General features: G+C 46.1%; 1 long non-coding RNA gene across 3 annotated transcripts; it reads left to right on the top strand.

Annotated features, from left to right (window-relative positions):
* Positions 1 to 528: 528 nt before the first annotated feature.
* Positions 529 to 7,519, top strand: LOC112545403 (uncharacterized). 3 transcript variants are annotated; one of them, XR_012903241.1, is made up of 3 exons: positions 529 to 1,844; positions 5,326 to 5,693; positions 6,492 to 7,519. It is a non-coding gene; the product is annotated as an uncharacterized LOC112545403 (long non-coding RNA). The 3 variants fall into 3 exon arrangements; XR_012903240.1 differs by lacking the exon at positions 529 to 1,844 and having other exon boundaries at positions 4,935 to 5,504; positions 5,583 to 5,693; XR_003088867.2 differs by lacking the exon at positions 529 to 1,844 and having other exon boundaries at positions 4,930 to 5,693.
* Positions 7,520 to 8,652: the final 1,133 nt, after the last annotated feature.

Genomic DNA, 8,652 nt, shown 5'->3' with positions numbered 1-8,652 from the left:
ACGGGAGGGCGCCCCCCCCCGGTAACTGAACAGCCCCCCCCCGGGTAACTGAACGGGAGGGCGCCCCCCCCCCCGGTAACTGAACGGGAGGGCGCCCCCCCCCCGGTAACTGAACGGGAGGGCGCCCCCCCCCCGGTAACTGAACGCCCCCCCCCCCCGGGTAACTGAACGGGAGGGCGCCCCCCCCCGGTAACTGAACGGCCCCCCCCCCGGGTAACTGAACGGGAGGGCGCCCCCCCCCCGGGTAACTGAACGGGAGAGCGCCCCCCCCCCGGTAACTGAACGGGAGGGCGCCCCCCCCCCCCGGTAACTGAACGGGAGGGCGCCCCCCCCCCGGGTAACTGAACGGGAGAGCGCCCCCCCCCCCCGTAACTGAACGGGAGGGCGCCCCCCCCCCCGGTAACTGAACGGGAGGGCGCCCCCCCCCGGTAACTGAACGGGAGGGCGCCCCCCCCCCCCCCGGTAACTGAACGGCCCCCCCCCCCCCGGGTAACTGAACGGGAGGGCGCCCCCCCCGCCCCGCCCGCACTCAGGTCAAAGCCGGCTCTGTAGTTTGCAGAACATGGGCCGGGCGTGTCCCTCGCTCCCCCCCTGCAGACATGGGCCGGGGCTCCCGGAGGGAGTCTTGTTTGTGTGTTCAGAGCAGAACAGGCTGAACCGCTCCAATCCGGCACCCTCGGGACCGACTGGTTCCGAAGGAGAGAATTTTCGGGACTAGGGGCGGTCCATATTGTCCGGTCCATATTGTCCAGCCGCATTGCCAACACCTCCAGTCCTTACTGCGCTGTTAGAAAACAGGGATGCATTCCAGCTAAATAACAGCACAGAACACTGAGAGCTAGGACTGGTGGCTGGAAACAAACTTTATGGGACAGCAGGAAACTTGGCCACACCCCTGAAAAGTGAACATCTGGCTCACTAAAATCAGTCTGGAGGACGGATGTTTCTGGACGAAAGAGTTCTGGATTAGAGAAATTCAACCTATACTTTTAAAAGTGCTCTAAAAACCATCTACCAGTGCTGAGTTTTACTATAAAAGTAGTGCTAAGGAAACTAACCCTAAACAAAGCTATTATAAACTAAAAAAACAACAAATGGTCTGGTAGGACTTTACAGACTAACAAAGCATGTAGGGCAGGGGTGTCCAAACTTTTTTCAAAGAGGGCCAGATTTGATGAAGTGAACATGCGCGAGGGCCGACCATTTTGCCTGACATTCTTTGAACCATTAAAATTAAATGCAAATTAACTATTTTATGCAAAGTTTATTGCAAACGGCATACTTTTCATTTTGTCACATGGATGACAAATCCAAACAGGTGTTAAATCACTCTGCCTTTCATATCTGAAGGCCAGATGAAAAAAAAATCCAGGAAGCTGAAATATATGTCAGGAACATTGTAAAGTACATTACATATTATTGGTAATAAAGGTTGTCTGTCAACTTTTAAGTTAAAAAAATATGAACAGGAACATAACACCAAGTATACATGTTGTGTCCAAATATATTTATAACTGATTTAGACCAACTGACATTAACTGAGATTTTACAATGTATTCATCTCAATACATATGGATTTGTTGGGGGCCATAAAAGATAGATATTGCCAAATTACCTGTGGGGCCGTATTAAACCGGAACACGGGCCGCAATTGGCCCGCGGGCCGGACTTTGGACATGCCTGATGTAGGGTTAGGCAGTTATTAGTGTTAGCTAATAGGCAGTTCGAGTGATGTTATGACAACTCATACATTTCACCTTTTCCTGAACAACAGAACCTGATTTACCGAAAGAAAGAGACACATGAGCTCCACATTTGAGTTGATGCCTCCTTACCCAAAATAGGTCAGTGGAGGACAACATACTCTATTTCCCCTTATATTTATGCTCTGTCAGCACTTCAGAGCTCCCAGAGAGCAAAGATCCTTCTGAGTACAACCCCTTACATAGTGAGCTGCTACAGAGAAACTACTTTTGTGGAAAGCAAGATCTTTATCAAAGCATTAGTCATCACACTGCATTTTCAAATATGTTGTTTGGATGATCCCTTACTCTAATAAGGGATGGTGTGTAGGCACGTGCTGGCCCCTTGTTAGGCTGTGCCCAAGAACACTTCTAAGGGATGATTGACTCCCAACTTGCAGTGTTACATTTCTAGAGAGCGGGGGAGAGGAGAGACAACACACAGGATAGCTTTCTCTGTTTTAAAGCAGTGTTTCTCAAAATGTGCCAAAGGCCCACTTCGGGAAAGGTGGTAGCAGCTCCACGGCTGGGTCTAGACTGGCAAGTTTTGCGGAAAAACTTGCCAGCTGTCTGCTTTGGCCGCTTGAATTTGCGCAAAAACACTGACGATCTAATGTAAGATTGTCAGTGTTCTTGCGCAAATACTATGCTGCTCCCGTTCGGGAAAAAGGGGCAGTGTAGACAGCTAAAAACTGTTTTGCACAAAAAAGCCCCGATGGCGAAAATGGCGATTGGGTCTTTCTTGCACAAAAGCGCGTCTAGATTGGCCCGGACGCTTTTCCGCAAAAAGTGCTTTTGCGCAAATGCGTCTGTGCCAATCTAGACGCTCTTTTCTGCAAATGCTTTTAACGGAAAAACGTTTCCGTTAAAAGCATTTGTGGAAAATCATGCCAGTCTAGACGCAGCCTTTAGGTAAACAAAGCAGCATGGGCCCGCAGAACACTTGGAGAAACACTATCACAATTTGGCATCGTGAGCTCCCAGAGCCGGGGTGCTTCTTGTGTCTCCACTGTCAGCGCAGCTTTCATTTTGCTGTCACTGCACTGATCAGCTCAAACAACTCAGTCCGCAGATCCACAAACATAACTTTTCACCTCCCAAACCTGCATTACAATGCAATCTCACCAATCAGTCCATTTCTTGGGTCCAGGCACAGCAATCCACCATGTGGAGCCACAACCTGGCTCCCCACCCCTGCAACACACAGTGTCCTCGGCATCCAGTTCCTGCCCTTGAATATCTTTGCTTCTTTTTCATTGAAACCTTGGTGGTAGCATTACTCCTTGAAGCCCCACAAATACAGGAGAATTGTGCATCCTGTATCAGCCCTGGCCATCAGAATCACATTGATCTCTGCGCGGCCCATGCATCTCCCAGAGAAATGGTGGAGACCAAAAAGCAGCAAGCAGGTCTGAGAGTTTTAAAAAATGCTGTACGAATTATGGGCTGTGGAAAGCATTAGAGGATGAGGAAAGTGGTGTGTGTGACGTGACCCCTCAATTCTCGGTGAATTGCTGGTCTCCCACAAGGCCGGACAATGGCACCGGGGACAATGGTTAGCTGAAATAACTAACCCTGACGCACAGCATTCTGCTACAACGCAAGCACCCGTGGTGTGTGCAAGCACCCAGGTGTGCACAAGTCTGACACACAAGCCAGCAGCTGTATGCTCAGGCAGTTTGCACTACCCAAACTTTGTGGGGTAGATGTGGCTGAGAGACCAGCTAAAAGGCGGTTTGTGGCAAATGGGTCTAGAGCTTTCCTCCCCCATGGAATTCAGCGACAATATTTAAAAGCAACACCCCACGACTACGCTCTGCCACGACCCTCAAGTAGTTATGCTGGTTGTGGGATACGCTCCCATGCATGCTTCCTCCAGGGTTAAACCTCCCTTCCCACACAATGGCACAGAAAGCAGCTTTCCAGCACCACCGTGTGGCTACAGATGGGACTTTTTGGTTTAGTGTAAGCTGTGTATAGTTGAGTGGGTCTGTCTGTCCAAGAACTTCTCCTCATTGGTAAGAGCTAGGCCCACCAAATTCGGTACGCAGCTTCCTCTTCTCATAACTTAAAGCAAGGTCAGGGCTTGGTGGTGCCAGGAAAATGGGATGCACCTGGGATGGGATTGCTTCTCACAAAACCATACGGAAGAGACAATCACGAGGCAGGTGAAAGGGGCTGGCCAGGGGTGTCCCCCACCCAGGATTGCCCCAGCCCTAAGCCTCTCATGTCGAGGTGTCCTTTAGGGAGGGCAGGTTGGCAGAATCCCCCCATTAATACAGGGACATTGCTGGCTGTTCCCCTTTGCAGGAAGCAAGGGGACAGTGCACAGTTTGCTACATTCCTCTGTCTGGCTGGGGAGCACAGGGGACAGATGAACTTGGATCTGCCGCACAGATGGATATGCACCCCCTGATCTGTGCCCCCTAGGGATGCAGCGGGTCATAGTGCTTCTGACCTGGCCCCAAACTGCTGTGGTGAGAGAGGGTTGGGGTTGTCCTCTCTCTCCAGGCCAGCCTGTATACTGAACCCCTCAGCCCCAGCTGCACTCCAGAGCAATGATTTAAATGAAACATGGACATTCCCCCCCCCCCCCAAAAAAAAAAAAGCATTAATCAAGTTAAGATCTCGAACAACACTGGATAAATCTTTTAGTATGTTTATAAACTCAAGAACTGTGCGCTAAATTGAAAAGAAAGATGTTAGTTGCAGACAAACCTAATCCAGATGTTCAATTTTGTGGCAGATTACTGCTCCCTAGGCACAGCCTCTGTGCGATGGGGTATTGGCAGTGGTACAGGTACAGTTGTTTGTAGTTACTGTGTCAGAAGTTATCTGAACAACATTGGTGTGACTTCATTTGGTCACAAAGCATTTATAAATATGGAAATAAACATTCACCAGCCTACACATTAGTATACTTAAATTCAAGGTGGAGGTTATTTCTGTTCATTATATGGGGTGCTGGTAGGATAAACACAAAGGTTGCATCTAGACTGGCAAGATTTTGCGCAAAAGCATTTGCTTTTGCGCAAAAACTTGCCAGCTGTCTACACTGGCCGCTTGAATTTGCGCAAGAACACTGACTTTGTAATGTACAAAATCAGTGCTTCTTGCTCAAATACTTTCATGCTCCCACTCGGGAATACTTGCACAAGAGGGCCTGTGTAGACAGGAAAGAACTGTTTTGTGCAAAAAAGCCCCGATGGCTAAAATGGCGATCGGGGCTTTCTTGTGCAAAATCATCCAATCTAGACGCTCTTTTGCGGAAATTCTTTTAACAGGAAAACTTTTCCGTTAAGTATTTCTGCAAAATCATGCCAGTCTAGACGTAGCCAAAGATTGTGAGGCACTCAGATATCATGGATACCATGAGCACGATAGCACTAGACTAATTTTAAATTCTCGTAAAAGATTGCTTAGTTTTCAATGGCACATGATGTAAAATCACAGCGTTAGTCAAGCTTGTTTATTTTTTGAATGTAGAAGGCTAAATGTTAATTACTAATTACATTTCAAAGAAGTTGCACAGTAGAATATCCTTAACTTCAATATGATTTGACCAATTGCTTTCATCTTTTAGAGATTCCAGTCTATTCCAAGCAAATCCCAACATACTTACTCCGTACAGAGGGATAGGAATTTCTGGGCACAAGATAAACTAGGTAGCTGCTGCAGAATGCACGAAGCCCTTAGTTCCTGGAAAACTTCATCTAACACAGAATGCTGCAGCACAACTCAGCATCACTGGCACCTAATCAGGTCAGATCTGTTGATCCTTATTATGCTGCTTCCCGCAAAACATGGCCCAAATTCAAGGACTTGGCTTTTGTGTTTAAGGTGTTCAATGGCCTGGCACCAGGGCATGCAAAAGATCAACTACAGTTCCAGGATGAAGATGTGGTTGACAACGTCTCTCCTCTGGACCCGATGGAACTTTCCCCAATAAGGGTACGTCCACACTGCAACACTATTTCAAAATAACTAGCGCTATTCTGAAATAACTTAGTTCATGTCTACACAGCAGGCAGTTATTGCAAAATAGTGTCAAAATAGTCAAGCTGGAGGACTTCTTACTCCAACTCCTGTAACCCTCATTGTACGAAGAATAAGGGAAGTCGGAGAACGAGTGCTCTATTTCAAAATAGGTGTTGTGTAGATGCTCCCTATTTCGAAATAAGATCCATAGTTGATGTAGCTCAATTTGTGTAGCTTATTTCGAGTTAAGCCCTGCAGTGTAGACACACCCTAAGGGTAAAGCTCATTTGTGCAAGAGAATTCTCTGAAGCCCACCCAAAACTGTAGAATCAATTCCCCCAGAAACTAAAGACCATCACAAACCTCACCACCTTCCACTCCAAATTCACAGCACACACTCCCCCCACCCTTCACCTTCTCTAATATAAATTAAAAGGCACTCCACTGCACACACACCACCTGGGGAGATTTGATCTGAGGAAGTGGGTCTGGCCCATGAAAGCTCATCACCTAATAAACCATCTTGTTAGTCTTTAAAGTGCTACATAGGCCTGTTTTTTGTTTTACCTGGGGAGAGAGTGAGAACACATGACAGATGCTTAATGTACTAGTGGAAGATGCTCAGCTACTATGGCTTTAAGCTTGGTCCAAACCCTATATAGAACTCAGAAGGACCTGTAGCACTCTGCTGCCTCCCTCTTCAACATCCATTTCACAGTTGTCTCTTCCAAGTGAATTATGTAACGACAATTTGATTGAATGTCATTGTAGCCAATCCTCCCCCTAAGGATGGACATGTTGGATGAGAAGAAAGAAGGCATGTGTTGGGACAGGCAACTGAAGAATCCTGGGAGTCTCCCATATAAAACAAGATTCTAATAATTCCTCCCTAAGTCAGCTGCCAACCTCTGTTCAAGATGACACCAACTTTTCTCCGTATATATTGGCCATTAACCCCATCTCCAGTCATTACCCACACATAAAGTGACTTGCTCAATCAACTAGATGTTTTAGAGTTTTGTCTGTTCGATCAAGAACTCCTCCTAAATGGTAAGAACTAGGACCATCCCATTTGGTATACAGCTGCCTCTGATCATCACTTAAAACAGTGTAAAGGTTGGTTGTGCCACAAAAATGGAATGTGTCTGGAATTGGATTTCTTCACAGAGCAGAATCACCAAATCAAGTACAGACCTCAAAACTGACATAACTAAGCGAATGTTAAAAGAGACTGAATCAAGATGAGCCAGAAAAATAGTATGAACCTGCAATAGGATTGCTTCTCAATACACATTGCAGAAAAGAGAAAAAGGGGAAATGTGGATCGTTCGTACTGTGTTTTGGCACAGCTAAATCAGTTTATGGTTTGAAAAATATAAGAATGTTACTAGAGACCACATTGACTATAGCCCGTTGTTAGAACACAGTGAATGATAGGGATGAAGAAAAGATACACTAGATGGAATTCCCATTTAAAAAAAAAAAAAATCGACAAACATTAAATGGACCACTTTTAACGCAGCCTTCATATTTAACAAGGCTATACCTTTCTCACCACGCTGTTCTTGAAAGCAGATGATACAGTGCACATAAAAATTCTATTTTCAATTACTAATACCTTAACTATGAAGATTGCCTCAGTTAGCTAGCTCTCGGTTTCATTCAGATTTTGCATGTGACCTGTTTTAAATGTAATTTGTTTGCTTTCATGAGATTAACTTTACATAAATTGGTGCATAATTTCCTGATTTGAATGCTTTCACTAATTATACAGCTACATAAATAAATAGTTAAAGCCATTGTTTCCTTTGCCAATATAGTGCTTCACAAACATTATATATTCTGAAAACAATATATAAGCTCACAGCAAAATGAGAGAAAGTATTAATGGTAGAGAATGTATTAGTGAATTAGGGATGTAAAATCCCATTTAAATGGTTAACCCATTAAACATGTAGTTTAACGGGTTAATCAATTAAGGAGAGGAGGGTGGGGCAACACCCCTGTCCTCCACTGGGCTGAAGCAGCCTCCCCTGCCACAGGGAATGGTTGCTCCAGCCCCCACTGGTTAACCTTTACCGGTAAGCCTCAGCCATTTCCAAACTGTTCTGTCTAGCTTTGGGAGGTTCCTTTCCCTGAAGAAAAGTAAAGTACTTTTCCTAGAAACTGACTCAGTTATTTACTAGGAGTGGCCTGTCAGGTAGCCTGCTCTGTCATTCACTCATGACAGGCTCTTCCAGCAAAGCTGGATGAAAAGCAGCATGAAATTAAACATGGTGTCTGGCTGACAGATGCAAAGAACTGTCCAGACAAGTCAGTATTTTCTTTAGGCTCACAACTTGGGACATCTGGTTGTAACCTGTAGGCCAGTCCAGACAGGATCCCTGTTTCTTACCTCAATCTTTGCAAGTGTCTCATGGTTTCCCACACTTTAGTCCACATGCAATTGCAAACATGGTATTTTACCTCAGGGCAAGTCCACACTTAAACACGGATACCAGTAGCGGATGGGCTGTATGCCAAGACAGAAACTCTTCATGCATCTCCTCTATAAACCTACCAGTCTCATGCCTGAAACTGGTTAATTTTTTGCCACGACTACTTTCCTTGGAAAGCTGTTCCAGAATATCAGTGAAGATGTTCCTCTGCTGATGGGAGAGCATTCACCCATTAGCGTAGATATCCCGCCTCTGCGAGAGGCAGTAGATATGTCAATGGAGGAAGCTCTCCTGGCAACATGCTGCCGTTAGGGTTGGGTCAGCATAACTACATTACTCAGAAGTGTGGATTTTTCATGCCCCCACATGATGCAGTTATATCAATAAAGGTCTGTGATGTAGACCTGGCCTCTGAGACTGGGAAGGTGGGTGACATACAGTCCATGCGAGGGTAATGAGTAACGCTGCTCCAGAAAACCAGACAAAAGGCATGT

The sequence above is a fragment of the Pelodiscus sinensis genome, chromosome 4 (genome assembly GCF_049634645.1).
Source record: "Pelodiscus sinensis isolate JC-2024 chromosome 4, ASM4963464v1, whole genome shotgun sequence".
NCBI lineage: Eukaryota > Metazoa > Chordata > Testudines > Trionychidae > Pelodiscus > Pelodiscus sinensis.
This window is presented reverse-complemented; position numbering and strand designations above follow the sequence as displayed.